Genomic DNA, 17451 nt, shown 5'->3' on the forward strand with positions numbered 1-17451 from the left:
TTGGAGAAAATCTTTAAAAAGCTAAATTTCTGAATCTACACCACTGATCAGAGTTTGCCCTTTAGATTCCTCTTTGAGCATTAGCCTGCCAACTGTCTGACCTCTCCCATTTAAGATTTGCACATTTATGGGGGCTTATCTTAGTTTGTAACTTGATGTCCTCAAGTTATCCTTTTTCTAACTTGTTGACTTTGATGATGCAATATTTTGTTCTTTTCAGCTTAGAAGATAGTGGTATTCAGTAGAATAAATGACTATTATGTCATGAACCAAAGAGGATGTACTACAGGTTGATATGGCAGGATAAATCCACATTGTTCCATTATGATACCGTATTGGAATTCTACCTTCAGAATCAGACACCAGCTGAAAGTTGGTTGGAAAAAACATCAAGTGGTGATTATAGAGAGATTGGCTTTCTATGTAGAAGTGATGAAGTCTCAGGTAGTTGAAAATAGCGCTCTTAGGTGCTCTTAGCTGTACTTCTCAGATGCCAATTGGGACCAAAGAATGGGGCTCAGTTTTCTTTTTTTTTTCCTCAGAGTTTTCATTTCAATACAATTCTCTGTCAATGAGAACTTGCTCACACCAACCAAGCACTGACTAAAGAATGTTTTTATTGTTATTTGAAAGCTTCTACGGCTTTCAGATTTTCCCATGTTCTTTATATTCTCTCCTGATCATTTTTAAAATCTTGTATCTTCAATTCTATGGATTTTAGTATCTGAATCTGGCTTGTTCTAACTCTGCTTTTGTCCAAAAAACTTGGTTCTCACATCTTATCAAAGCTCTTCTGTTTTTTGACTTCTTTCTTTTTTCCATCTTATAGTGATTCATTATTTAGACTTTGATACTAATAATTCATAGTTAACTAACTCTGTTATAAGGCAACAGAGGAAACATAGTTTCTACAAACAGACTTATAGTGGCAAATAAAACTTCTATACAAGTATTCTAGTATCTAACATATAATAGGGGTTCCACAAATATTAGGTGAATGAATAAATGAATCAAAAGTAGTCTTTATGCTTCTGCAAAATGCACAAACCCACACATCTTTAACAAAAATAATATATTTTTATAACATAATTGCCAGCCATGTTACCTTGAAAAGAAAGCACAAATGTGTATATGTGGATATTTTCAGTATGTTTGAAAATATAGAAGAACACATACACAGCAGAACAATAATAGGTAACAGCCATCTGCAAGTCAGTGCAAAAAAAAAAAAGGTGTTATTAGATTTAATGTACAAATGATAAACATACAGTAAAATATTTTAAGTAAATCTCAGAGAATCATAAATGATAAAGTATGATCTACATTAAGTTGTTTAAGTAATGTTGTATTAAGTAATGCATTTTACATTTAAGAGATGTTTGGGTTGATTTATAGCTCGACACTCAGGAACAGGTATCTGCCATCTTTAGGATTCACAGTTTATGGCATAAATTCCAAGAAGAGAAACAAGTATGGTTTTAATTTTTGGTCCTATTTTTCTTTTAGTTATAGAATAATTTCCCCCATAAGGATAAAACGGAGTTAAGACTTCCCTTTTTCCATGTTTTCCCGCAATTAAGCTACAGCAAATACATACTTGAGTGGTTATCATTCTTTCTGTGTCCATGAAAATGTCACAGCATTTTTCCCCCCTTACTGAGCATGGGCTTATTAACACAAATTTCCAGGTAGCTTTTTGGTTTATCTTACCTGATATTCTCAACTTAGGTCACTCCATGTGTGAGGAAAAAAATCATTTGCCAAGTACCAGTTTTCATCTCATGACATATTTATGATAAAGGTGATTTTTCTCTTTCAGCAGGCCATTTTACCAAATACTGCCCGGTTTATAGGACTTCCATTGATCCTATGAAGAGTTTTCTTTCTTTGGGGGTAGTTTGACTTGACTCCAAAGTCATGCTTGGCTCCTCTAAGGCCTAGAGTAGAAATAGACACATACTGTAGTAGAGCAGCAGATGTAGCACCTGGTTGCCTTGACAGAGTTTTACCTGTGCCTGCACATGCGCCCACCTTTCTTCTTTCTCCACAGTGTACTCCTGGGCTTTAACTTACCAGTGATTCTCTTGGATGAAAACTTCCCAAGGGCTATGGCCATGTCAGTCCTGTTCACCACTAAATGTACAGTTTTTTTGAAGTACCTGGAAGAGAGTATGTGCTCAATGATGATAGTGAAAGGTAGGAGAGAGGGAAGGAGGGAAGAAGGTGGAAGGAGGGGCAGAAGGAAGGAAGGAGAGCTTGGATGATTACCTACTCTTGATGCTTTATTTGTCTGGTTTGTATATTCTAGCGTTGTTTTCCATTGTTGCTTGGTGAACATGGTTCTGTATCCTCTTCCCCTGCCCTAGATTATTTATGCTGATGTGTGTTTGACTCCTTTTGGCTCTTGATTGCAGCCCCAGTGGCCATATGCAGTCTTTTGACATTTGAAGGACTATGTTTTGTTTTTCCTATAGTCAAGAAAATTTATTAATAAGATATTTTCTGCCTGGAGTAATAAAAATCCTGACTCAACTGCTTTAAACAAAAGGAATTATTTCACATAACAAGAATTCCAAAGGCAGAGCAACTCCAGATATAATATAATTAGAGCTCTGACTCTGATTCTTGGAGTTCTCATGGCTCTGCCTCATCTGTGTGGACTCTGTCCTCCCCTCATTGTTGTAAAAAGGACTACACCAGTTCCAGCATCTCACCTAGACATGACAAAATTCAGGGGCTGAAAATGAAATGCTTTTCCTCTGTCTTCAAAGTCCTCTAGCTGACTTTGTATCATGTCTTATTGGTCACAACTGAGTCAACTGCTCATGCTAAAAGAACAGGAGCACCAGGATCAATCTAAACCAGTCAGGACCCCTTCCTTGGGGTGATATGAGCCAGCCTTCCTTGAAGCCCATGATGCTGGGGAGGAGGATGGGGATTTCAGGAGAATTGAATTCATGTTAATAAGGAGGAAGGCAATAGTTATTGGGAAGATACTGGTCTTAGTTTGTGTTACCCCAGAAGCAGATCCTAAAACAATGTATAAGTAGTTTGTTTAGGAGATGAAACCAGGAAGAGTAAGAGAAGCAGGAAAGTGAAAAAAGGAAGGAAGTTAGCTAATGAAGGATGTATTATAAGGCAGATTATAAAACTAGGCAACTGAAGATTAATCCAGCTAAGGAATCCTGAGAGTCAGTGTGGCCACTTCTAAGAGTTATCCCGACCAAGTTTCTCAGAGTCATCTCAACCACTGCCATTCATCTGCCAACTGCCATCTGCCATTGGCTGAGGGGTCCTCCCAAGTGGTATTAACCCCCCAGTACCTCTAGCCACCTACCCAGCTCTCCTCAGCCACAGAGTCACAGTGTTTTTAGTAAGACAAATCCTACAGGATATAAGTGGAACACTGACAGCATCTGCCACAGCAAACAGCAGGCTTTACTACTAACACAAACTATTTAAATTTGTAATTTCACCTTCAGACTTCTAGAACAGCAAGCCATCCCCCAGATTAATTTAAAATAAATGTAATCTTCATCATACCATGTGCCTTATAAACACAAACAGTTGTTCCAACTGAGCAGAAGATATTTTCAGAATGAATTACATGTTCTTGATTACCCTTGAGACTCAAATGTCAACTTGGAAATAAGTGGTGGCAGGGGTAGGTCTGTGGGGAAGTCTGCCTTAGATTCCTTTCTACTTTAAATTCCTTTTTATAATGCTGTATATTTTTTTAACAAGGCATAATATTTTCAAAGGAAATATCTTTTTAAACAGGAATGAATTATGTAGCTCTAATATCTTCTAAAAAGTCACTTCTTTATTAAAACTTTTGAAAAGAACAGTTTAATGTTTGCAAAAACATTTAGGGGGAGATAGATTTCCCATATACACCAGATCCTGCATATGCATAGACTCCCCCATGATCAGCATCCCCTCAAAGGGGTAAATTTGTTACAATTGACCTACATTGACACACTATAACCACCCAAATTCCATAGTTTACATTATGATTTACTCTTGGTATTATATATTCTATGGATTTGGACAAATGTATAATGACATGTATCCATTATTACAGTATCAGAGTATTTTCACTTGCCTCCAAAACCTCTATTCATTCCCTGTCCCCACCTCAGCCCCTGGTAATCCCTGATTATATTTTTACTGCCTCCATAGTTTTGTCTTTTCCAGAATGTCATTTAGTTGAAATCATAATATATATCTTTTTAATGTTTTTTCACTTTAGTAATATCAATTTATGTTTTTTTCCATGTCTTCATAGTTTGATGAATCATCTATAGAATTGCTAGATAATATTCCATTATCTAGATGTACCATAGTTCATCTCTTGAAAGACATTTTGGTTGCTTCTACATTTTTGCAATTATAAATTAAGCTGCTATAAATACTCATGTGTAGGTTTGTGTGTATGTAAGTTTTCAATTCCTATGGGTAAATACCAAGGAGCATGATTGCTTGATTTTATGGTAAGAGTAGGCTTGATTTTGTAAGAAACTGTCAAACTGTCTTTCAAACTGGCTGTGCCATTTTATTTTTCTACCAACAATAAATGAGAGTTTCTGTTGCTTCATATCCTCCCAGCATTTGGTGTTGTCAGTGCTCTGGATTTAGCACATTCTAATATGTAGCGATACCTCATTGTTTTAATCTGCCTTTCCTTGATGACAAATAACATGGAACATCTCTTCATATGCTTATTTGCCATCTATATATCTTCTTTTGTGAGGTATCTGTGAAGGTCTTTGTCCTATTTTTTAAAATGTTTGTTTTGTTTTCTTATTGTTGAGTTTTAACAGTTCTTCCCATTTTAGATAACAGTCCTTTACCACATATGTCTTTTGCAAATATTTTCTTCCAGTCTGTGGCTTGTCTTCTCATTCTCCTGTCAATAGCTTTTACAGAGTAGAAGCTTTTAATTTTAATGAAGCCCAGCTTATCAATGATTTCTTTTATCCTGTCTGGTGTTATATCTACAAAGTCATTGCCATACCCAGAGTCATGTAGGTTTTGTCTTATGTTGTTTTTCAGGAATTTTATAGTTTTGCATTTTACATTATCTATTTTGAGTTAATTTTTGTGAGTTAATTTAGTGATTTTTCTTTTTTCCTTCCTTCCTTTTTCATTTTTTCCTTCCTACCTTTTCCCCCTCCCTCCCTGTCTCTCTCTCTCTTTATTTTTCTCTCTCTCCTTTCTCTTTTTGCATATGGATGTCCAGTTGTTCCAAAACCATTTGTTGAAAAGACTTATTCTTGCTCCATGATATTATCTTTGTTCCTTTGCCAAAGATCAGTTGACTATATTTATGTGGGTCTACTTCTGGGCTCTCTATTCTGTTCTATTATTTTATTTGTTTATTCTTTTATTAATACCACACTGTCTTGATTACTATGGATTTATATTAGGTCTCAAATTTGGGTAGGGTTTGTCCTCCAACTTTGCTCTACTTTAATATCATGTTGGTTATTTAGATTTTTTTGCCTCTCCATGTAAATGTTAAAGTCAATTTGTTGATGTTCACAAAACAAGTGGCTGGGATTTTGACTGGTATTGCATTGAGTCTGTAGATCAAGTTGGTAAGAACTGGTATCTTGACAATATTGAGTCATCCTATCTGTGAACATGAAATATTTCTTCATTTATTTGTTTTCTTTGATTCATTCATCAGATTTTTGTAGTTTTATTTATATAGATCTTCAACATATTCAGTTAAAATTATACCTTAGTATTTTATTATGGGGATTGCTAATGTAAATGGTATTATGTTTTAAATTTCAAATTCCACTTGTTCATTGCTGGTATACAGGAAAGTGTTTCACTTTTGTTTATTAATTTTGCATTCTGCAACCTTGCTGTATTCACATATTAGTTAAAAAGTTTGTCAATTCCTTTGGATTTTCTACATAGAAAATTACATCATCTGCAAACAAGACAGTTTCACTTCTTTCTTCCTAGTCTGTATGCTTCTCATTTTCCTTTATTGCCTTACTGCATTGGGTAGAACTTCTTGTATAGTGTTGAAAGGAGTGATTGGAGGCGATGTCCTTGTCTTATAGCTAATTTTAGTGGGAAAACCTGAAGTTTTTCATCATTAAGTATGATGTTAGCAATAGATTCTTTTGTAGATATTTTTTAGCAAGCTGAGGAAGTTCTCCTTTCATCTTTTTTTTTTTTCTAAAAAGGCTCAGATGAAATTTTTTTTTTGGTGGATCATAGATAAATGTAAAATAAAGAGGATTCATTTCTGTGTTGTGATGGGTTGAATTTTGTGTCTCCAAAATTTATATGTTGAAGGCCTAATCCCCAGTACCTCAGAATATAATCTTGTTTGGAAATAGGGTCATTGCTGATGTGATTTGTGAAGGTAAAGGTGAGATCATACTGGAGACCTCTACTCTATTATGACTGATATTCTCATAAAAAGAATGCCTTGTGAAGGGACAGATATGCACACCATGAAAATACCAAATAAACATGAAAACAAAGATCAGGGACATGTATCTATAAGCCAAGGAATGCCAGCAAAGTACCAGGACCTAGGTGAGAGGCATGGAACAAATTATCTCTCATAGCTTTCAGAAGGAACCAAGTCTGGAGACTTCTAGTCTCCAGAACTGAGACAATAAATTTCTATTGTTTAAGCCATTCAGTTTGTGGTACTTTGTTATGTTAGCTCTAAAAAACTAATATAATGTTTGTGACATTTTTATGAAGACTTCCTTTTAGAGCTAGTATAATTACTAGCCAAGATTTCTGAGAAAGTTTGTCCCTTTAGATGTGGATGAGTGTTTGTGGTTCTGGTCTCCTAGCACCAGTGGTAAATCACAAAGATTTGGGTCACTGTATTCTAGTTGCAGGAGTGGAAGAGACAATGTGAATGTATATTTCAGGAACAGTTAGGCTTGGGCAGATTTATCAGGACAAAAATTGCAATAGGAAAAACATAGCTGTTGTGATTGCTGGAAACTTTCAATCATTTTTTTCTTTCCTTGTTATGAAACTATATAGTAACTTGACTGTTGTGTGTCTAACAGTCACTTTTAACCTATCCATTTGCTTAGTGAAGTTAGTTAGACTAGAGGTAGAGAAGGGGTATAAGCAGGAGAGGGAGAAAGATTTAAGTCACCTTGCCAACAGAGTTGCAACACTGAGGGTGGGGTTTAGATGAAATTATAGTTCTATAATTGCTAGCCCAATTTGTTTCAAAAGGAGCTTTTCAACAGTTTTGCAAAAATTGTTTCATAGCCCCCATCCAATAAATGTTTGCAAAATGTCACATATATATCAATGTACGCATTACTCTGGGGAAAGAATGTGTTTTTCTCCACAGAGGTTCAGCATGAGCTAGAAAAAGCGATGTTGACAATAATTTGAAAATCACTTTGTCAGGTAGGATTAGCATTTTGAAATGACATTAAAGAAACTTTATTTTTTCTTTCTTTTTTATAATATTGAAATACTATGCATTAGTTAGCGCTTTACATACCTCATTTTTAATTCTTTAAAGGCAGCCAGCTGGTCATTATTATTTCTGTTTTGCAGATGGCAAATGAAAGGTTATGACAGGTTAAGTAATTTGCCTAAGGTCACAAAGCTCATAAAGAGTGAGGACTGAACTGGGTGACGGGCACTGAGGGGGGCACTTGATGGGATGAGCACTGGGTGGTATGCTATATGTTGGCAAATTGAACTTCAATAAAAAAAAAAAAGTGAGGACTCATATGGGCTCTGTCTTGCTCCAAAGACTGTTTTTATTATAAATCCTTTGCCTCTTTATTCAACGGTAGACTTCTCTTTAAAAGCTGTTTCATTCCAGTTTCATTAAAGCTAGATGTAAGCATCAACTATAATAAGATTGTTTTGTTACGTAGTATATGAATTATAGATAAGGTAAACGCTAAGATTCCTTCCAAATTCCAAGATTCTGGACTACTGTGAGAAATCCAAGCTTTTTGGGTATCAGGGCCTTATACAGAATGAATGAAAATGTGGGATCTCCTGATGGGGCTTTCCACTCTATTCTTTCCCCTTACAGAACTTGTTTAAATTGCAGCCAAGTAACTTTGCTAAGGCATGAGTAAGATGTCATTCCCTTGCTTAAAATTTCCCCGTGGATTTCGTCTGAACCAAATCTAAGCAATTTGCCATACCCTATAATCTTTAGAGAGCAAAAAGCAGAATTGCTAATTACTAATTAATTGTTAAATTGGTTTAAAGGGTGCTAACTGGGGTTATCCTGGGCCAAACTGGATGTTTGATCCCTCCCCTTTCGAGGTTCTACTGATCTGTCCTCTGTCCATCTCTCTGACACGGTATACCTCAAACCTCCCTTCATTTCCTCTTTGGCCACACTGGCCTAGTTTCTGGGCCTTGAACACAGACCTGCTTGTTTCTGCCTCTAGGTGTTTGCTGTTCTTCTGGGTGAAACGCTTTCCCCAGACCTTCATGTGCCTCTTCCCTTCTCATTGTTCAAACCTCAGTTCAAAAATTTCCTCCCTAAAAGTGGTCATCCTTGCCCACCAGAGGCCAAGTGTCTCCTGACCCCTTTACTCATTCTCTCTTATAGCACAATATTTTATCTTTTTCCTAGCACTTGGTGGCTGTTTATTTGTATTTATTCTTTTATGGGTTTAGCATCTGAATCCCTCTACTATTAGATAAGCTCTTTGAGAGCAGGGGCTTTATCTCATTTACAGTGTGGCACATAGCAATTTCTCAAAATAGAAATGTTGGTGAGCTGTTAGAATAGAATAACTATTAGAATAGTTAGAATAACAATTATAATAGCTCTCATGTCTGTAAGAATAGATACTTTTGTATACAGCATAAACATCTGGCCCCAGTCCTTCTTTCCATGTTCACTAGTCACCCCCAGCTCCTGCCATTTCAGACCTTTTGTGCTCAGGTCCCTACTTATGGGACTTCCCACCCTCTGCATTATTCCTTCTCCTTGCCCTGGACTTGCACTTCCTCTGGAATTTCTTCACTTCTCTAAGACAAGGCCCCCATGGTATCCTATATCTCTAGTATCCCAACACCCATCACATTTACAATCATTATCTGGTTAATTGTTTTCTTTTTGTTACCTTATCCATCAGGAAGGCACCATGTCTCTCTTGTTGATTTCTGTATTCTGAAATCCAAGATGATACCCACCACATTGCTGTACTTGCTGAATGAATGAATGAATGAATGAACCCACAAACATGCAGATCTCTCAATATATTTGCTCCACTCTGCCACTCTCTTCAATTTTTACATCCTTGCCTTTATCCTAAAAATATAACAGTTCCACACACCAGGCATCAGCACAGGATTTATCACCACCTCCTGATTCATTCTCATTTTCTAGATGTTAGGATATCCTGCTGTCCACAGCATCAGTGCTAAGCTAAAAATCTTCAGTCTCTTATTAGCTCTCAACATCTAATGAGTCACCACATGTGGTACTTGTTTAAAATTGTCTTGCTTTTTTCTAGTGCCTGGTGCCAGATATCTGCTCTCTTGTCCCTTTAACAGAAAGTCTCCTTATTGCTGTCATTATGGTCAAAATTGGTGAATACACCTGCTGTCAGATTTTAGTGGATCTCATGGTGTGCAATCAGCTGTTGTTTGAGCTCTCTAATTTCAGCATTAGAATATTGGGAGATCAGATTCTGCCTGCCACAGAGAATTCTTATGGCACAGAGAGACTGATGTGTGGTGCTAGAAGCAAGCTACATGCCCCAACTACCTCTGAATTAGTGTGATCCTGAAATCAAGATCATGGACATAAATGTATGATTTACCTTAACCTCAGCTAGCTGTACCCCAAAATGATCATGGGAAATGAAGACTTTTAGATATCACTCTTATGTATTTGTATTAAGGATAGAGCTTGTTTCTTTGTTTCTTGTTTCTTCTTTGAGGATGTTTATGTATACAGAGTCAATCTATCATCATTCCCATGGAGAAGCAGTATATTAGGTGCTCTGGACCAGGACTTCCTGAGATTAAATCTTAGTCTCCACTTGTTATATGACCTAGAGTAAATGTCAGTTTCCTTGACTACAAAATGTAGATTAGAGTAGTAGACAATCTATAGGCTTGTTGTGTAGGTGATATTCTTAATATAGGGCTTGACATGTATTATGTGCTATGTTATTATCATCATCATTGTTATTATTATCCTATTCTGGTAACTACTCAGGCAGCAGAAACAGAGAAATTAAAAATCCATCTGGTAGATTTTTTTTTTTTGGTAAAACATATTAAATTTTAATTATTACCAAAATCTCACTTGCATTTTGCTAGGACAAGTAACATTTAGAGAAGGAAGAAATTATCAAAGTAATCTTCATGCTTTAAAGCTGTTTAAAAAGTTGTCATGCCATAATTCATGTCTCTGTACTATTTTTCTTACCTATCACCTTTTCTCAGCACATTGCTTTAGCAGGCCACATGTGGTGTTTTGAAAGTTCTGTACAATGAACTAAAGGAGATTTCTGGATACTTTTTCTTTCTTAAAAATCTGTGGAAGTAACACATAGTAGTTGTAACACATTTAAAGAATATGAAAGAGAAAGTAAAAATTATAGTACAAACCAAACAACAGTAATGAAAAAAAAATCCTTTTCCATTCCAATCCTAATTCTCAGTAATCACAGTTAATGTAATTAACTGTGTAATTTCTATTGCATGATCCCTAAAGGACCACATTTTCTGGTATTCATGCCTTTGTTGTAGCTCCCTCTTGCACTGATACTGAGGTTGGCCATATGACTTGATTTGACCAAATGGACAGCAAAAACTTGATAGGTGCTTCCACAAGGGGGTTTGTCCTCTTGGTATATTGTCTCTAAAACTCTGCCATGTAAGAAGTCTGACTACCAAGAAACCACCATCCTGTGTGGAGAGCTATGTGAAGGGAGAGTGGCCATGTGAGGCACACTGAGGCACCAGATATGCAGTGAAGCTTTTTGCAACTTCCAACTTAACCAGTCACCAGCTATCATAGCACATTATCAGCCCCTTGTCAATACCACAACTGTATTATATCCCACAGAATCATGAGAAATAATAAATTATGTTCTGTTAAACCATATATTTTAGAGTGGATGTTATGCAGTATTAAATGACTGAGATATGTAGATACACTATAAATTATTTTTCTAGTATCCTTTAAATAACTATACAGATTAGAACTGACTTTTTGCTATTTTAAACAAAAGAAACAAACATTCTTTTATAGATATGTGTGTAGACTCATGCCACCATTTCTGTAGGACTGACTTCCCTTGATAATGTCGCTGGGTCATAGAGTACAGGGATTTAAAATATTTACAGTTGTATTCTCCTTTCATAAAGGCTGTATCAATTTACATTTTCACCAACATGAATTATACTGCTTATTGCTTTACATTCTTGTTAATACTTTATTATCAAGCTTCTAAACACTTGCCACTATATTTCATTGTTATTTTACTGATCATATTTTTATTATTGTCTGAATATGAGTTTAACATCTATTTTTATCTCCTCAGGGACAATTTTTAATTGTATTGTTTGCTTTTCTCAATTTTGATTTGTAAGAACCATTTAGGTATTAAGGTCCCTCATCAGGACTAAGTGTTCAAAATATTTTCTTCTAATCTATTGATTAAAACTACATACCTTTGTTTATGGTCTCTTACAGTTTACAAATGTAATGAAATTGTATATTGTCAGGTCTCACAAATGTTCCGTCATGTTTTCTGCATTTCTTGGCAAACTTTATGATTATCTTCCTTATAGTGAAATTATTATAAGTATTTACTATATTGTCTTCTACAACATAAACAGTTAAAAATAGATTTAAATTGATAAATAGATTTATTTACCTGGAATTTGTTTTTGTGGGTGATTTGAAATAATGATATAATATTTTTCTAAGTAGATTGTCTTAAAATTAGTTATTGAATAATTTTCCCTCTCCCTGCTGATTTAAAATGCCATTAAGTTGATGGGAAGATGGCAGTGCAGAAGGATTCTAGGGTCACCTCTTCCCATGATACACATAGGTAACACCCATATGAGTGTAAATAACCAAGAAAACAACCATAAGACTGGCATAATAGACTCTCCACAGCTAAATGTAGAGAAGAGGCCACATAAAAGAGGGAAGGATGGATGGAAATGTGGTTGGAGCCAAACTGACCATGAGACTGTCCACAAAAGGGAGGAAAAGTGTGGAGTGCAGCAGGGGGAAGAGGAGCAGACCCCACACCAGGTATCCCAGCATGGGGGTTCTGCACTGAGAAGATGAATCAACATAACAGTTGATTTTGAAAACCAGAGAGGCCAAATTTCATGAGTTCTTATAATCAGTGGGGGTCAACACCTAGAACTTTAAAAATCACCTAACTCAGCTCTGGAAGAGCCAGACGGCATTAGGAAACTGAGTCCCTGCCCTTAAAAAAGACAGAATAATATAGTCCACTGAGATACAACATAGAAACAACAGTTTGAAAAATGGGATATACAGGAGGGATATTTGTCTACTAATCTCAGCAGGTGCTGAAAGGGCAGAGATCTTTGGAAGACTACTCCAAAAGAGCTAAGAGGCACCATTTCCTTCTCATGCTCCAAAGTCTAGATACACAGGCCAGAACCAGTAGAGCACCAACACTCTCCATCTAGCTTGCTAATAGCATGCCCTGCCCCTGTGCTTTTCTGTGGACTTAACCCCTTCATCTTGGACTGGGCAGGAATTTTCCAGGTTAGGTGCAGGCCCTCTCCCACAACAGACTGGAAAGGGCCTTGCTGGCACCATGTGCTCCACTCCCATGTTTTCCTGCAGACCTGCCCTCTCCTTGCCAGGAGTACATCCAAAGTGGTGCCACAAACATGGCAGTGTGCCCACAACCCTAATAGGGATGAGTACCACTCCAAAGTGACTCCTACCCCAGTGAGAATGGAATATAACCACACACACCTTTGCAGTCAAAGAATCCAGAAGTGGGCTGCAATCCCAGAAGTGGGCTGGAGTCAAATATCTGGTCTGACTGTGGGCCCTGCCCACCAATGAAAGTTTTTCAGGATGCAACACAGGGAAAGTACCCTGAGTTTGGTGCTACTGCATCACTGGCAAGTGCTTGGTCCAATTTAGTTGAAGCCCAAGGCAGTTGCAGACTGGCCCACTAACAACACAAGGACCAAACCCTGCTCACAACAGGCAGAGAGAGCCATTACAGATGATGGGACTAAAGGCAAACGTGAATCAGCCACAACACTAGGGCATCAATATACATAGAAGACAGGCCTGAAACACCAGATTCTGGCAAACAGGGAACACTGAACTATAGGACCTCTTTTTTATGAGACTACTTTTTCAAGAACAGATGTACCTGATTTTTCTAAAACATAGAAAGACAAAATGAGGAGACAGAGGATTATGTCCCAAATGAAAGAACAGGACAAAATCATAAGAAGAGAGCTAATGAGATGGAGGTAAGTAATGTGCTTAATAGAGCATTTAAAGTAATGGTCATGGGCAGCCTGGGTGGCTCATCGGTTTAGCGCCGTCTTCAGCCCAGGGCGTGATCCTGGAGACCGGGGATACAGTCCCGCATCAGGCTCCCAGCATGGAGCCCGCTTCTCCCTCTGCCTGTGTCTCTGCCTCTCTCTGTCTCTGTCTCTGTCTCTCTCTCTCTCTCTGTGTGTGTGTGTGTGTGTGTGTGTGTGTCTCATGAATAATTAAATTAAAAGTCTTTAAAAAAATAAAGTAGTGGTCATAAAGATACTCACTAGACATGAGACGATAATGTAAGACCACAGCAAGGGCCTCAACAAAGGGATAAAAAACAGAAAAAAGAACCATCAAGCATGACAAACTCAATCACTGAAGTTAAAAATATACTAGAGGTAATAAATAGATTAGAAGAAGCAGAAGAATAGATCAGTGACTTGAATGACAGAGTAATGGAAAACAATCAAGCTGAAAAGGAGAGAGAAAAAAATAAGAAAGAATAAAAAATGGAATAAGGGAACTCAGTGACACCATCAAGCATAATAACATTTGCATTATAAGGATCCCAGAAGAAGAGAGAGAAGAGGGGGGTAGAAAATTCATTTGAGGAAATAATAGCTGAAAACGTCTCCAATCTGGGGAAGGAAACAGAAATCCAGAACTAGGACACACACAGAGCCCCCAACAAGATCAACCCAAGGAGGTCCACACTGACACCATAGTAACTAAAATGGTAAAAAAGAAGTTTTAAAGCAGCAAGAGAAAAAAAAAAAAAGCAGTTACATAAAGGGAAACACCATACGGCCATCAACTGACTTTTCAGCAGATACTTAGCAGGCCAGAAGAAAGTGGCATGATATAGTCAAAGCACTGAAAGAAAAAAAAACCCTGCAATCAAACATACTGTATCCAGAAAGACTATCATTCAAAATGAAGGGATAAAGAGTTTCCTAAACAAAAGTTAAAGGAAATCATGACCACTAAACCAGCTCTATAAGGAATGTTCAAGGAGACTCTGAGTAGAAAGTAAGGACGATAAGCAGAGTAAGAAAAGTAGGAAACATGAAAGCAGTAAAATTAAATATATGTATATATTTAATATATATGTATATTATATGTATATGTACGTATGATATAATATATGATACCATGCACTTAAAACATGGTGGGGGGCAGGAGAGGAGTAAAAATTAGTGTATTTAGAATAGATTCAAATTTCAAAGACAATCATCTTAATATAGACTGCTATATGCATAAGATGTTATAGATATTAATCATAACCACAAATCAAAAACTGATATTAGATATGCAAAAAATAAAGAGAAAGGAATCCAAGTATATCACTATAGAAAGGCAGCAGACTGGGAAAGAAGAGAGAAAGAGAAGAAGAGAGCAGAGAAGAACTACAAAACAACCATAAAATAAATAACAAAATGGCAGTAAATACATATTTATCAATAATTACTTTCTATGTAAATGGACTAAATGCTCAATAAAAATACAGAGTGATGGAATGGATTAAAAAAAAAAACCACAAAGACCAAACTATACGCTGCCTATAAGAGATTCATTTTAGATAAAAGACATAGGCACATTGAAAATGAAGAGATGGAAAAGCATTTATCATGCAAATAGAAGTGAAAAGAAAGCCAGGATAGCAACACTTCTATGGGACAAAACAGACATTAAACAAAGACTGTAAAAAGTGATAAAGAAAGACATTGTATAATCAATCATAAAGGGGACAATCTAATAAGAAGAAGTAACAACTGTAAATATTTATGCACCCAACATGGGAGCACCCAAATATATAAAGCAGTTAATATCAAACATAAAGGAAGTACTTGATAGTAATAAGATAATAGAGGATTTTAACACCCACTTACATTATAGGATGGATAATCTAAATAGAACATGAACAAGGAAACAATGGCTTTGAATGACAAATTGGACAGATGGATTTAGTGGGTATATTCAGAACATTCTATCCTAAAACAGCAGAATACACATCCTTGTCAAGTACACATGGAACATTCTCAAATATATTACATATTAGGCCACAAAATAAGTCTCAACAAATTTAAAAAGACTGAAGTCATACCATGCATCTTTTCCAACAACAATGCTATGATACTAGAAATGAAGCACCAGAAAATATTTGGAAAGAACCAAATATGTAGAGGTTCAATAATATGCTATGAAATAATGAATGGGTCAACTAACAAAGAGGCAATTAAAAAAACCCATGGAGAAAAATGAAAATGGAAACAACTTCCAGAATCTTTGAGATGCAACAAAAGCTGTATTAGGAGGGAAGTTTATAGCAATACAGGCTTATCTAAAGAAGCAAGAAAAATCACAAAAAAAACCCAGACCTTAATCTTAAATGTAAAGGAGCTAGAATAAGAACAAAGGAGATCTAAAACTAGGAGAAGGAAGTAAATAATAAAGATTAGAGCAGAAATAAATGAAATTGAAACAAAAAAAATACCAATAGAACAGATTAATGAAAACAGGAACTAGTTCTTTTTTTTTTTTAATTCTAGTATAGTTAATATGCAGTATTGTATTAGTTTCAGGCATAATACAGTGATTTAACAACTCTATATTACTTAGTGTTCATTGTGATAAGTATACTCAATCCCCTTCACCTATTTCAAGCATCCCCAAACCTCACCTTCCCTCTTGTAAACATCAGTTTGTTCTTTATACCTAAGAGCCTGGGGTTTTTTTTTTTTGTCTTTTTTCTTTGTTTTGTATTTTAAATCCCATATATGAGGGAAGTGACATGGTATTTGTCTTTCTCTGACTGACTTATTTCCTTACCATTATATCCTTAAGATCCATTCATGTTATTGAAAAGATCAACAAAATTGATAAACTTTAACCAGACTCATAAAAAAAGAGAAAGGACTAAAAAATGACAGATAAAGACACTACTAAAAAATGAGAACTACAGGCCATTATATCTGATGACCATAGATGCAAAAATGCTCAAAAAAATATCAGCAAACCAAATCCAACAATACATTTTAAAAAAAATCATTCACCAGGATCAAGTGAGATTTATTTCTAGGATGCAAGGGTGGTTCAATATTTACAAATCAATCAATGGGATACATCACATCAACAAGAGAAAGGATAAAAACCATATGATCATTTCAATAGATACAGAAGAAACATTTAACAAAGTACAACATCCATCATGATAAAAACTCTCAACAAGGTAGGCTTAGAAGGAATCTATTTCAGCATAATAAAGGTAATATATGAAAAACCCATAGCAAGCATCATATTCATTGGGGAAAAACTGAACTTTTCCCCTAAGATCAGAAATAAGACAAAGATGTCCAGTCTCACCACTTTTATTCAACATAGTACATAGTCCTAGCTGTAGCAATCAGAAAAGAAAAAAAAAAAAAGGCATCCAAATCAGTAAGGAAGAAGTAAAACTTTCACTATTTGTAGATGACATGTTACTATATATAGAAAGCACTGAATACTCCACCAAAAAACTCCTAGAACCAAATTAATTCAGTAAGTTTGCAGGACACAAAAGCAATACATAGAAATCTATTGCATTTCTATGCTCTAATAAGTAGTAGTAAAATAAGAAGTAGTAAAAAGATATTAAAAGATATTAAGGAAATAGTCCCATTTATAATTGTACCTAAAATGATAAAATGCATAGGGATAAATTTAACCAAGTAGGTAAAAGTGTACTTTGAAAACTAAAAACTTTGATGAAAGAAATTGAAGATGACACAAATAAACGGAAAGATATTCCATGCTCATGGATGGAGAGAACAAATATTGTTAAAAAGTCCATACTAACCCAAACAATCTACAAATTTAATGCAATTTCTATAATAATACCAACAGTATTTTTTACAGAAGTAGATCAAACAACCCTAAAATTAGTGTGGAAGCACAAAAGACCA

General features: G+C 35.8%; 1 long non-coding RNA gene across 1 annotated transcript; it reads right to left on the reverse strand.

Annotated features, from left to right (window-relative positions):
* Window positions 1-1518: 1518 nt before the first annotated feature.
* On the reverse strand, window positions 1519-9262 carry LOC121478567. The gene is made up of 4 exons (XR_005984518.1): window positions 9111-9262; window positions 2269-2468; window positions 2074-2159; window positions 1519-1937 (listed from the first exon to the last, which is right to left on the reverse strand). It is a non-coding gene; the product is annotated as an uncharacterized LOC121478567 (long non-coding RNA).
* Between the last annotated feature and the right edge of the window lie 8189 nt (window positions 9263-17451).

Source organism: Vulpes lagopus, chromosome 19 (assembly GCF_018345385.1).
Source record: "Vulpes lagopus strain Blue_001 chromosome 19, ASM1834538v1, whole genome shotgun sequence".
Classification (NCBI taxonomy): domain Eukaryota; kingdom Metazoa; phylum Chordata; class Mammalia; order Carnivora; family Canidae; genus Vulpes; species Vulpes lagopus.